Raw genomic sequence first — 15,557 nt, 5'->3', positions numbered from 1 at the left:
CGTTGATTAACATCGGAAAATAATTTTACAAATAGTATCAAAATATCAATTTACAACAAAAATATTTGTGTTACTAAAGATAAATATTTTATTTATTATTTTACAGTAATATGTTATTGATGTATATTTCATTTTTGATTATCTCCATTTAAGTTATTATTAAAATTAAATAACTGGATTCACAATAACACTAAGTTTACGGCAACCATCAAGTTTATGGAATTCAAACTTGAAATCCACTAATTTTAACTATTTTGTGTCGTAAATTTATAGTTTTGTTAATGGATTATCTTTATATAAAATTATAATCATGATAAAAATTTTACATTTTGAGATTTATATGCAGTATACCTATCTTTACAAAACTCTTCAAATTAACGGGGTAGCTGACAAACATACGCAAAAATTATTATCTATTTAAATTGTTGTTTGATATTACGCCTTGAAATAGTAAATATAACAGTAACAGAAAGTCTGAGATGCACTAAACTTAATTATATTTTGCTATTTTGTATACAATCAAGTTGCTAACAAAAAAGTAAACGTCAACATCAGGATTTCTAAAAAGTTGCCAAAACGTATAAAATAGAAACAGTAATTTTTAGGTGTATCGTAATAAAATAGCATGCAAAACATGCAAAAACAACATCCAAATAATATGTAAAAAATGTGTTCGAAAAATATGGTTGCCTTGTAGATTTCGTATTGTTGTATATTTTTTTGCGATATGTTAACAATTTTGACATATTAGTTTTATGTGAGCTTTTCAAGTACAGTATCAATAACAATGCTGAACTCTGAGTATAAATTAATAGATATTCTTGAAGAAAATGGGCATTACGCAAATTTCCCGTAAAGATAGGAGTAGAGTATATACGAAAAGCCCGTAAATCTAGTGTTAATAATTTGTACATAATCAATTTTTGAATGAAACAAATACACGTGTGTTTATATCAATATTGACTTTATATTTGAAAACAAAAATTAATTTAGATTCCGCAATCAATGTTTGACCAGCGCAGCTTTGCATTTAACAAAAAACAGAAATATCAATATCAATCAAGCGATAAAAGTAAGGCCATAAAGGTTGTAATTTATCGTTCCATGTTGATCCAGCGAATAAATGAAATTTCTATCGATTTATATAGAATCGTTTATATAGTTTCAGGCCGGGTAAACGCTGTGTTATTATATTTTGCGGAAATAACATGGTCTCGTGTCGACTATGAAACGTGAAAATCCTCGCGACCGGTTTATTGCATTGCAATAAAAACAGCGGGCTCGCGTACTAGCCGACGTGCCGCGGCTAACGGACACGATGAAAGTCAAGCAAAGTGAAAAATATGAAAACAAAAGCGCGCAGCTGTTGCTTTTGATCTACGCTCTCTCGTGACATGTGATCAAGAAACCCTGCAGCTTTATATTTATGCAAGCCAAACGAACAACAATCCCCCGACACAGGCAATCTCACTCAAGACACAACGCTGTTCACTCATATTTTCCAATACTTAATATGCACGAAAAGACGTGCGTAAAGGAAGAAAAACGAGGCGTTGTTTCTATTTACTTATCTCGGGAAAATTTTTAGTAACTAATTACACATATATATGTAAACCCGTCATAGAGAATTGGCATAATTTCATGAGTAAATATGTCATGCGTATGAAACAGTGACTATTTGCTATTTTAATTGATTTTTTTTTAAACAAGCAAAATATAAACTGAAATGTCAAGTTATTTAGAATATTTTGAAGCTATGACTAAAATAAGTTGTCGTGGGTAGAGTGAATTCCCATTTTAATTTAAAGCAAATCGCATGAATTTCCCGAATTGTAGAAATAATACTTAATCAATGGGAATTAAGCGTTAGCTATTTAAATGGCAATTTCTAATGTTTCTTTTGAAAATTGTTTTTATTATCCATAAAAATCTCTTCTTAATATCTTTCATTTAAACTTAAATATTTCATTGCATTTAATCCTTTTTTTGTTTAATACCGATGTAACATATGCTTATGTTAACAAAACAGCATAATTTACTAACGAAAAACTTCATTTCTATAAAATAAACCCATATTTTTCATTTGCATATAGGTCAAGTCAAGTCCTACTAACGTTTCGAATAAAAAAAATTATTTAATAAAACTATTTTTTTGCTAATAAGATAATTACAAATGATATAACATTTATAGCTTCAAAAAATGTACATCATAGTACAAGAACTAATTGCTATAAAATATCAACATAATTTGAGTTATTTTGTAATGGTAAATGTGAGATCAAATATTCATATAATAGTATTCAACTTTAACAATTATCACTTGTATTCTATGAATAGCAGACCTAATTTTAAATTGTTACTAGTTTGCCTATGTAAAAAATCATAATGTTATCAACTTCCCGTAGGATAAGTTATAGTAATCGCAAAAAAATTTCAGCATCTTCTGAACATTTTGGCATACATTAAAAAAAGGATGTATGCATGTGTTTGCGAATACAATTTTTCATCTACGATTTTGGGAACACGGATCAACCGATTTGAATAATTCAAGAAACTTTTGATTTCTATGTGGAAACGTGCTGTTTTTGAAAAGAGCAGGTCCACCGGTTTTAAAGATACGGGGAAATAAGTGCCAAAAATGGCAAATTAGTGTTTGAGAGAACGGAACGTCCAATTACAATAACTCAAAAAATATTTTACTTGTATTAATAAAATGAACTGATTAAATTTTTGGGGCGGCACGTCTGGAAGTTTCGTCGATCGAATGAAAAAGCAAAAAAAAGTTGTTGGTCAAAAATGACTATTAGATATGTGCACATCAAATTATTAGATATTTTACAGAAATTTTAATACTAAGTAGAAATTTTGTTTACGTTTAAGAGTTTTGTACCAATGTTTATCCACACGGCGCTTACGTTTTTCGATATATTTTTTTTTTTTTATTGGCTTTTGATGTACATCATAAGGCAGATGCCATTTTTTCGATATTTTGTCTCTAAAATATTTTCAAAAAATTTCAAAATAAATAACAGTCAAATTTTTTCGAAGTCAAATTTTAAAAAACGAATTTTCTCACAGTTTCAAAAAAACTTGAAACTTTTTAAGAAAAATAATATTCGGTACGGAAAGTTTAAGCAATTTGCCTTAAGGGACGTTGTCGTGCACCACTAGTTTCTTTTTATAACTACAAGCATAGTTGCTTCCTAACGTTGTAATAAATAATTCTTTATATATATGTAGCTAAGAAAACAATGCAAGTAACTCTATTTCCTTCAAACATATTGACCTTAATGATCTATTCTATTCCATCCGGTGAACATGATTCGTTTTATTACTTCTAGTTAGAGCAGGTTCAAACTAACCGTGACGTGATGGTATTGAAAACAAGTTTCGAGTTCTATTATTAAGTATTGCACGAGAAGTCGGTCGAGCGAGGGCGCAAAACCTTCTCGCAGGACTTTCAATTCGAGGCGGCCCGCACGAAATGATCGCAGGATACGTGCGGTAATAGAATTCAAACGGTCCCCGTAGAGTCCCCAAAGCGCAGCAGTGAACAAAGCAAGCTGCTTCGAATTTCATCCGGCGCGTCTGCCCGGACGCGTGCTAATTCGACACTAAAGCCGGCCGTTACGGTCGGGAGCTTTACACATGTACATACTACGCTCCATTATAGCCGGATTAGATTTCATGTGCACGATGGAAATATGGATGAAGAATATACTCGCAAATATTGCACAATGCGATCTGTAATGACGAGCTGTCTTTGCAGCAATACACGAGTGCAATGTATTCCCGATTCATTAAACTAAAAAGTAGATTAAAAAGTATCACAAGGTAGAAGATCATCCGAATGATATAACATAATAGTTGCACTACTTCTCGATACACAACATTCTAGAAGGCTTAAGGAGCACAACTAGTGTAACCGCCTAAAAAAAGATGATTTTTGGGAATTTATATTAAAAAAACTACTTTATCAATCATTTCATTCAATTTTAGGAATATATTTATACATGTTTTAAGAACACATAGTAAAATTGTTGAAGAAAAAAATTGAATATTTTTTAAGTTATCGTCGATCTCCAACGGCGCGACAAAAAAAAAGGCCCTTCGCTGCTGCAGTGATTCCGGATTTCTACGTGGATGAAATTTAAAAAAAAAATTCGTTAAACTAGATAATGTTGTCTGTAAAATGAACTACGATAAAGAAAAAAAATCAATAATTGACAAAATGACGGCGTTTTTCAAAAAAAAAGTCGAATTTTACCCAAAATTTTGGTCGTTTTTGGACTGCCAAAATTCGATTTTTGATCCGATCAAAAAATCGATAGTTTATTTTACGGAGAACTATATATAGAATATGTAAAAAAAATTGATAGTGATCGGATCATTTGTTTTTGAGTAATCGCTGCAGCAAATTCGAAAAATGCTGTTTCGAGAAAAACGCGTTTAAAGATTAAATGATCGTTGTACTATATACTATATATATACTCTTTAAATGGCTGTGACTCAACAACTATAAGATATCGATTTAAAATTTTGGTATGTTATTTTTAAAAGGTATAACCTATCGAAATATGAAAAAATTGAAAATTTGATTTTTTGAAAATTTCACACTAGTTGTGCCCCTTAAGAATAAGGTGACCATATTTTTTCAAGTCAAAACCGGGACGGTAATTTTCAGTTATGCTAATCCGGGATGAGAAGAGGAAGGTGAATGATAAAAAAATTAATGTGTTTTTAAAATAACAAATACTTTTAAGAATGTAATAATAATCCGCAGTTTTTTTATTATTTTTTAGCTTTCAAACTTATACAATTTTGTTCAATTTACTTCACAAATATTTAAAAATAATTAGCACTTATTCCAGGCAGTCAAGAAGTTCATTTTCATAGTGTTTATTAATTTTCGTAAAATTGAATAGGTCAAAATTACGAATGTGAAAGGCTATATTAACCCACAGTTTTCATATAAGCATACTAGTTGTACATAACTTTTTCAGATATTTATATTATCAAGTAAGTTATATTATCAAGTAAGAGCGAAGATTCAATTTAGACCTATACTTTTCGAAAACCCGAGACAATCCGGGACAAAAGATCTAAATCCAGGCCACAAGGTGAAATCCGAGTCTGTCCTGGCCAAACCAAGACGTATGGTCATCTTACTTTAAAAGCACCCAAGAATATTTAAACCTCATAAATTGTTCTATGCAAAACTTTCTACATTTAACTTTATCACATCATTGGAGACCTGAGCTGCTGTATTGGCTTTTTCAAATGACTACTATTTGATTTACGATATTTATCAGAATTATTACATGTATGTATATAAGAGTGCATTTATATTTCTGTACGAGTGAGTTTTTACTTGAAAAGAATAAATCGGAGAAAGTTGTTTATTCTGGTTGCTTTTAACTAATAATAAGAATAAGAATAAAGCAGGAGCATCATCTCTAACTTACGTAAGTAAGGTAGCTAGGGGCTATATGTAACAGGGGTAACTCGTATTAGGCGTTTTTCAACAAGATCTTGAGATAAATAAATAAATTAAAATAATTTCAACTTCCCAACGTTTCAGAGGTTTCTGTACATTTTGGCATACCTCAGAAAAATTAGATGTGTGTGTGTATGTGTGGAGACAATTTTTTGTCGACGATTTAGGGCGTACGAATTATCCGATTTGAATCGTTCAAAAAACATTCGATTCCTTTTGATAAGTAGACGTGCTGATTATTTTTCGACAGAGACAGGTCCAGGGGCTACGAAGATATAAAGCAAAAAATGCTAAAAATGTCAGTTTTTAAGAGAACGAATCTACCGATCCGAATGATAGGGAAAAGTAGTGATTAGTTTTTGGCAGAGGCAGATTGAACATGTAAACCATCCTGCATAATAATCTCATAGCTACTATTCCGCAAGCTGACGCAATATGCAAAATTGTGCTTGTCCGTCATTTTTGACATGTAATATAGCTTTGTACTATCATAAAATTTTGGTTTGCGTTATTATTATGGACTAATTTCAAATTTTATATAGTTTATTTCGTTCCAAATTTATCAATAGACCATTTTCGTGATTGCCAAATTATTTAGATAGTTATCTTGATTAATGTAAAAAAATCACAAAACATTGGAGTCAGTTATAATATAAAAATCATACGCAGATTAAAGCGAAAAAGATTGAGTGAAATTAATAGTTTGTATATAAGATGTGGGCAAATAGAAATTGATTTACGGAAGATACTATATCTTTTAATTTTATTGTGATATTAATTGTAGTTTCCGTAATATAATATAGTATTTTAAATTACTGGAAACATTATATATTTTATTTATAAAAAGAATTACCGAGAAACAAGTCAAATTTCTTAAAAATCAAACTAGCCCCAAATACGGGGTAAGTTGCAAGACCGTACTTTTTCTAGAAAATGATTAATTATAAAGTAATGGACAATTATGGAATTATTTTTACTTGATTTGATAAAGGTTACAGTAGGCAATAGTAACAGCAACTTTCCATCTTTATTTCGTAGAAATATAATCAGTGGATCTCAATAACCACAATTATTAAAATATTGCTACTGACTGTTCTGCATCATTTGCTATTGTCTCATGTTTTAGATTTAGAAATGGAAAGACAAAGTAATATATCTATTCTCTGCATACGTTTAAATTTGAAAAAAAATAATTATTTGCTAGTTTAGCAAGCTTAGATGACAGCAGTTGTGATAATCACTGACATCTATAAAACGTTGATTCAAAATAAAGTGTATTCCGACATGTATAATTAGATTTCTAATAATAATAAAAACTATCCTAACGATACGAAGGTCAAATCTAGTTTTAATTCTTAAGAAATTTTGTAATATTAAAAATGTATAATACTAATAATGTATAATATATATATATATATATATATATATATATATATATATACTGTACGTATTTCAGAATGTGCACTCGTATTTGTGTAGAAGGGAATTACTGTCAAGAAGTTTGGAGCGTACACATGTATGGGTTCGTTAACAATATTAGACAATTTATCTACTAGGGACATTCAGCCTTGTTTATGGACATACACGTAGCACTCGAGAAGGATAACCGTCTAATGGCAGCTCCTTCAATTAAAGGAACACAAAACTGTTGTTGTAGAGATGGTGCGTAGCAATTCTGTCGGCATCCGTTTCTAAGAACATTTCACAGCTGGCAAATTGAGAAGAAAAATTGACAAGCAAGATAGATATGTTTTTGTCTAGTTTAACTAGTCTCAGTAGATAAGTAATCAGTCATGCAATCAATACTCTAGCGTAAGTTACTAAAATTTTAGAACATATTCCCCGATGAAACTCAATCTTTGATTGCGGATAATTTTTTTTCTAGCTCATTAACTTCATTCTGAAATATATTAACAACATGAATATTCTGATAGATCATATTCAGAACTAATGTTATTTTGTGATTTTATAAATCAACTTTATAGAGCTTAAACTATACGTGTTTGATTATTTTGTTCATTAATAGTTTGTTATCTGAAATCATGTATAGTATGTTTATTATAAGTTCGGCAGTGTGCTTATAATGAGAAATTCATAACCCACAGTATTTGTGCGTTGCGATGAATATTTGTATTTCGTTAAATATCCGTTTTTGTCATATTTAAAGTGTAATATATTTTATATCAAAGAATAAATCTTGATTAGTAGATGCATATCAGTGAAAAAAAACCACCACCTTATTTATTTGTACATCAATTTCCCTGAACTAATTTAGAGATTAAGTCACATACATCTTCGCTTGCAAATGGCGTCTGATTTTGAGCGCAATATATTTTACCTTCCCTACTATAAGAACAAGTTTTGTATTACATTTTTTAACTTTTTATTTGTATAAGCTTTTACTTCAATATAAAAACATGAATTAACTATGCGAAAAACGATGAAGTGTTTTAGTAAAATCTCGCCAAATTTCACCGAAACGAGAAATTCTTTTTACAACACTAAACCATTTATTATACTGTTGAAATAAGAATATATGAAAATATATTCTTAATTAATGCAAAAATTATAATTGACAATAAATATTATGAAATTACAATAACTTGCCTTACGGGAAGTTAAAAATGTAAAAATGACTTTCAAGTCAATCAGTAGAAATTAGATAATACTAAATACTAGGTATAATAAACGAACACAATTTAATGTCATCAAAGAGCTATTTCAATAGCATTTATATTTCAATGATCTTCTAAGTTCTGTCTCTTAAATAATACATACTGTTTACTATATGGTCATCGTCTGTCCCCAAAAAAATTATAGTAGATTTAAATAACTAATATAAAAAATATAATAATAAAATCTTATATATGTAATTATTGCATTGGTCTTACGACTGGTACTATAAGTTATATTATCTCACTAACAGGGAGCAGTGTTTCAATTTACTCCAAAGCACCACAAGTATTTAATGTAAGATGCAAAATTTGCATTTTTTTTGCATATTACATGTACATGCACATACATACGTAATATATTTATATATATTTGTTATATGATATAGGACACCTTTGAGCTATTAGAAAAAAGTAATTACTTTTCGTTTTTTTCCTATCACTCAGTTTTTCTGAGTTCATATAAAATGGATTTCGCGCATATAGCAAGCGGGAGGGAACCATATAATTATATCCGACATATCGTATTTAGTATGAATGTGAGAGCAACAACTTGTGTGCAACCTCAGAGTGTGTCAGAGATTATGTCGGATCCACTTGATTGTTGCAGTTTCCGACACATTTCATCTCCAACTACCATTTCATCTACTTTCAGTTTTATACATAAATGCGTTTACAGGTGAAAAAGTACCTCTTGAAAGCATTGTACATGCGATTATAAATATAATAAAATAATCATAATATTAGTAGATATAATATGTTTGGTTTTATATAGTACTAGCAAGCAATTTTCTACAATATGATTTCAGCAATTTTGTAGGTTTCTGCATTTTTTATATACATGGCAAGTAAAGGATTTGATTACTTAATAGTGAAATTGCAGGTCATTTGTTTATAAGATAGAAACCATGGTCTTCTCCACCATTTACAAAATTGTTATCGATTGTGAAAATTGATTCAATATATATTATAGAGAGATTTAATTATAGAGAGAAATAATTATATGCATACTCAAAAAAACAAATAACTATAATATATATATATATATATATATATATATATATATTATAAATATAAAATATTATTGGTTGTTAAAAACATACATTTCATTAACTAATAAATCAATTATAAATAAAAAATAGCTAATAATCCTGTTCAAACAACACTACCAGATATGCTTAGTGAATATGTTATTGAATATGCTATTTTTTATAACGTAACATACAAACAAATAATTTCTATAATATCATCTACCAAAAGCAAACCAGTCCATGTTAATTTAAAAAAGTTTTCGTTTCAGTAAATAACATAGAATCATTGGTCAACAAGTTGCAATGTTTTAATAGTTTTTTTTATATTGTGCATCAAAAATATAACTGTCGCCCAAAAATATGTTTTTGATTATAAATTTGATTTGATAGATATAGCAAGCAAATAATTTCTATAATATCATCTACCAAAAGCAAACCAGTCCATGTTAATTCAAAAAAGTTTTCGTTTCAGTAAATAACACAAAATCATTGGTCAGCAAGTTGCAATGTTCTGATAGTTATTTTTATATTGTGCATCAAAAATATAACTGTCGCTCAAAAATATGTTTTTGATTATAAATTAAATTTGATTTGATGTGCCTTTTATTATTATGCTTGCAATACCTACTATATATTATATTCCTCTATTTTTCTATATAAACCAAACAATACGCAGTGATGCGCCCTTGTTGAAGCTACGTAATAAATTTACATTTATTCTCATATCAGCCCTCCGTGTACGCCACTGCTATTAATTTAGGTCGAGCCTAAGAAGCATCATATGTTAAAACTTCGCATATCTAATAAAAAATTCCAGTATATCATTCAGCACTTAATTAAATGAGTAAAATCTCGGAGATGAGTGCTCAGACATTCACCTTCACTGAAAGGCTCATTTGGCCTGGTTCATTTGACGTAAATAAGTAATGAGCTCCTCTCACCGCATTCCGCGCTCTTTGCGTGTTGCGATGGCGGATGCCATTCAATTACAAAGGCTACTAGCTGAAAAGCCTCGCGAGCGGCAAACCCGGACCGGAGCTGTGACACACGATATTCTTTGAAAAAATACCGAACAGGGGGACATAGATAAAGCACCGTTCAAACGATACACAAACACATTTATATTGATCCAATACACGGTAATCAGTCGATAAAAGTTACTAAAAATAGAGAGAAAACCTTAAACGAACGAACGTTAAACACTAAAGTATTTTTTTGATAATCGTTATAATAATCAATATGCTATTTCTGTAAATTTGATTTATAAGAAAATGAAAAACAATTTATTCAATCATAGAGATTCTAATCTCACCAAAGGTATATATTATAATTAAATAAAAATCCTTAAGTTTTCCTACCTATTATTAGTTTAAGTTATTCAAGTAGAAATTGATTTAAAAAAGTAATATTTATGCCTTCAGTAACTACATTTACAATGGTATATTATTACGCGTATAGATGATACGGTGGAGACGCCATGTAGTTTGTGCCGACTTCACGACCTAAGAAATAAAAGCTCGAAAGCTTGTTTACATAATAAAATTAAAACTATAACAATTAGATGAAAACATTTTAATTTAAAAACCTTGAAGCAATCACGTATTCAAGCTGAAAGTGTTTAAGCAACAGCTGTTTATATGATCAGAAGTTTTTATTATTAATAAAATCTAGATATCTAATTATAAAAAATTTGAATAACAAATACAACAATAATGGACTAACAAAGCGAATCTTATGTTTACTCTTCTGAGATTTTGATGAAACATGATGATAGAGTCGATAGCCAAACCGAACACCTTGAAATGAAGTGGTTTATTTAAAAAAAAAATGTTGCGGAAAATAGGCCGCGCAGAATATGTACGCGTATAATGCGTATAATGTCTCGATTACTATGCTCGATAGCTCTATAAGTTATAGCGTTTACTCTTACATTGTAAGCATTAGCACAAATAAGTAAATATAAATCGTAAATATAGCTTTTAAAATACCTATTTTATATTTATAACGATCGTTAGTTAACACATTACACATAAAAAGTTACTAATTTGTTTACTGTGTAAATATCAAGTACTAAATATATTTCAATATCTATACTATTGCAATTATGCATATAAGTATTTGTAAAATTATCTTCAATTTCAATAAAATTTAAAAGAAATCCAATAAATTAGTAAAATATCACTAATATTTTCTCTAAAATCGCTCGAGATATGAAAGGAGCCTAACTCGAAAATGTAAACGATGTAGATAACAGGCTAACGCATAATCATAAAAGTTAAATAAATTTGTGTTCTGATTTATTGTGATACCCGGGCGGGCAAATTAATGAATTAAAATGAATGTGACGGGGAATGACGTTGAGACTCTACTCGGGGTAGATCGAGACGGCACTTCCGTGAACACAGGCGAACGAAGATACGGAGACGATAAATGCTGCAGAGTCAGATGATACAAACTTATAAGGATATGAAATATAGTTTCCATTTATTATTTTTCATTAGATGGCAGAGGGATTAAATTAGAATATGACGCCCTAAAATACTCGCATACCTAAACGAGATCTTAAACTGGTAATTTTTTATATTCAAGTTTTACTCCTGGCATGGTAAAAAATAATAAACTTTATATAGTATTATGAGTATTTAGTAAAATATCTCCACTAGTATTTGAAAATATATATAAATTATGTTAATTGGAATATCATAAATTCTGTGAGTATTTATGTGTAATACATTCCAAATTTTAATACTATTTGTTTATCAATAGATGTATGATATTATTTATTTATAAATTATGAATAACTCATAAAATATTTTGAATAACTTGTACATTCGAAATATTAAACTAAAATATTTCATATTTTGTTTAAATGACATGATTCATACGTTAATTTATTTGCCAAGCAGTGATGTCCTGTGTTTTAATTTGTTCGATTTCATATATAAAACTTGGTAATTTCTATATAAAAGCACCAACGTAACACTTCGAGTTTTTATTAATTTGTTTCATTCTCACCTCAATAATTCAGAATTCCAAGTGTCACAAGAATTTTTGAAAAACGTAAGAAGTTTACGCTAATAACTTTTACATCATTAACTATATATTATTCAAATATATTAAGAACTCTCTTTATATTGCCACAAATATCTAGCTTAAATATCCATTTAACTGAAATTTTATCGAACGTACAAATGTTTGTATATCACGTCTTTCACAATATTGTAGTAGCAAATGCACGTCTGATCCAGGAATTGCTCCATTTTTTTTCTTTCTTCATTTCTGTTTACGTATCAACGAATGTGGATGCATTTGACAACAGTAATAATACAGGAATACACTATAGAAGGAACCCTTCGACATTTACCGATAGTAGAGTTAAACCACCTCTATTATTATTTTATAAATAATGTTCAAATTTTAATATTTTGGAGTACTGAAACACATTTAACTATAACAATGCTTTTAAAGTTCCACTTGTTTAAAATAATTTTTTGATAAGTTTCAAATATAGTAATATGACATAGTAAATGTAGTAAAATAATTAATGAGGTATAATTAATGATACTGGTAATAAAAAAACAGTCAGGCATGAATAAAGATAACAGTTAGGCATTACCGTTGTCCTTTTATTGCCTTTTTCTTTACTAAACTAATAATAATTGAACATTAAGCTAGGTTGATTAAAATATTTGTTAAAAGTTTCCATTTGATAAATAAATTTAAAAATGAAAGTTAAATTAAATAACTCAATCGTTATAAAATGACAATATAAGACAGACATGACATGCAAAAAATACGAGACATTTTTTTTAATTGAAGAATAATGTTGAAAAATGTAGAAGGTATAATCCGTTAAAATTTATAGAAATCTATTAAAAATTTAATACTGCTAACAAAAACAATTGTTAAATGCAAGTACTAAAGACATGTAAAATATATTTTAATTTGAATAATTGCCACTTAAAATTTGAAATTATGCCGATTATTTGAGCCACGATACGTATATATATATACGTGTATAATATCTCACTTATCTTGCTACCTTCATACATAAAATTACTGCCACAAGAATTTATTTTTTATTTATATTTATTATACTCATTAATATATCATCATTGACTATTCTTATAAGCAAGGATAAACAAATATAATTTTAATGCTGTGAAAACCATTAGCACACCATTACCAGAAGAAAAAAAGGACTTCAGTAAGGCTAAGCAACCAATCGGCTATTAACATCAAACAGACACTAGCCACACACATATATATATATATATATATATATATATATATATATATATATATATATATATATATTGATTGTTTCTTTTCCGAACAGTAAATCCTGTGGATTGGATTTACTGTTCGGAAAAGAAACAATCAATATATTGAAAAAATCCAGGACTTATCTATTGAATATATATATATATATATATATATATATATATATATATATATATATATAACCTTTTCTACTCACTTTTATTTTGATAATACATATCCCTTTATCCTGTGGAAAATACGTTTCAGTTGAACAAGATAGTTATATTTATTATACTCATTAATATATCATAATTGACTATTCTTATAAGCAAGGATAAACAAATATAATTTTAATGCTGTGAAAACCATTAGCACACCATTACCAGAAGAAAAAAAGGACTTCAGTAAGGCTAAGCAACCAATCGGCTATTAACATCAAACAGACACTAGGCCACACAGATATATATATATATATATATATATATATATATATATATATATACGAGATCGTATATATATATATATATATATATATATATATATATAACCTTTTCTACTCACTTTTATTTTGATAATACATATCCCTTTATCCTGTGGAAAATACGTTCAGTTGAACAAGATAGTTTATGTATTTCCCGTTTCACTCAATATTAGAAGAAAATTGCATTTCAACAGCACAAGGTAGTTATACTCACGTACGCAACCGTAGAGATTGCACTAGTGCTCTCGTAATAGGAGTATACTCGGAGCAGGAGCAAGAGTAGGAGTTGCCGGGGAAAACAATAAAAGCAAGCGGAGACAGGAATAAAATAACTGATAAGGAAGATTTGGAAGTGCAAACGATGCAAAAAGTTTTATATTCAAACCGTACGAGAACTACAAGTTCCGTATTTTAAGAGCAAATGAACCATTACACACATTTCGATTGTGAGGGTGGTAACAGTAGGTATTTTATAACGAACGTGGTTCAGAAGAAATAAATCTTATAATATATATATATATATATATATAAATCTACATATATATATAAAAAATAGTCGGGATCCTTCCTGACGAAATAACTCCAGAACGCACGAACCGATTCGAAAATTTTGCATTCGTTGTAAAATTGCAATTCGTTCTCGGGCTCCGCAAAGTTTATAGCTAAGAAAATTAGTGGTGCATGGCATCGTGCCTTGATGCAAGTTGCTGGAACTCCACGCACGATAATTAAAAATTCGAGTAATGACATTAGTGAGAGTTATCAGAATTATGCCTTCTTAAGTCAACGAGCAATTCTTGCCGCGCGAAGAATGATGTACACGCACTGAATTTCACCATTCAATCAAATATTGCTCACAATTTGGTGACATACCAATGATTCCGAATGGTCTTTCGTTAACCGTTTGACTTCAATTGCATTTCCAGTTCGCCTTGCGTTCGCAATAACAAGTCTCAAGGCCAATCGCTTAGTGTTTGCGGGATAGTTTCAAATAGATTATTTAGAAAATCATTGTTTTTTTACATGGGCAGTTATACGTTGCCTGTTTACGAGTCGGAAAGCCATCCGCTTTGTTTGTGTTAACGTCAGACCAAAAATAAAAAATGTGGTTTACCAAAGAGCACTTCAATGAAACGGATAATTTGCGGATTCACTATCATTTACTTAGAGAACTAAAAAACACTTCATTTTTGTAATCGAAATAAATTCATTACTGTTGTGTAATAAATCAAAATTTTCCTTTTCAAATATAAAACAAACAAAAATTTCTTCATCTCTTCTCACGAAATCATCTGGTGGCGAAACGGAGTTTGTCGGGTTTGCTAGTACATATATATATATATATATATATATATAATATATATATATATATATATATATGTATCTAGCAAACCCGAAATTCAAAAATATCCATGTTAAGGACCACCCGAATATATATATATATATATATATATATATATATATATATATTCGGGTGGTCCTTAATATGGATATTTTGAATTTCCTTGTTCCGAAGGGCTCAAATGGTTCCAAATTGATAAAAACAATTCTCTAAAGTTTTAGCTCTAAATTTTGTCTTTTGGATAGTGCGCAATTCAATCAAAGTTTTGATT

This window comes from Ctenocephalides felis, unplaced genomic scaffold (genome assembly GCF_003426905.1).
Source record: "Ctenocephalides felis isolate EL2017-DRISC unplaced genomic scaffold, ASM342690v1 CF-g0.4_SCAFFOLD_01886, whole genome shotgun sequence".
NCBI classification, from domain to species: Eukaryota; Metazoa; Arthropoda; class Insecta; order Siphonaptera; family Pulicidae; genus Ctenocephalides; species Ctenocephalides felis.
The sequence above is the reverse complement of the archived record's forward strand: the minus strand, read 5'-3'. Positions refer to the sequence as shown.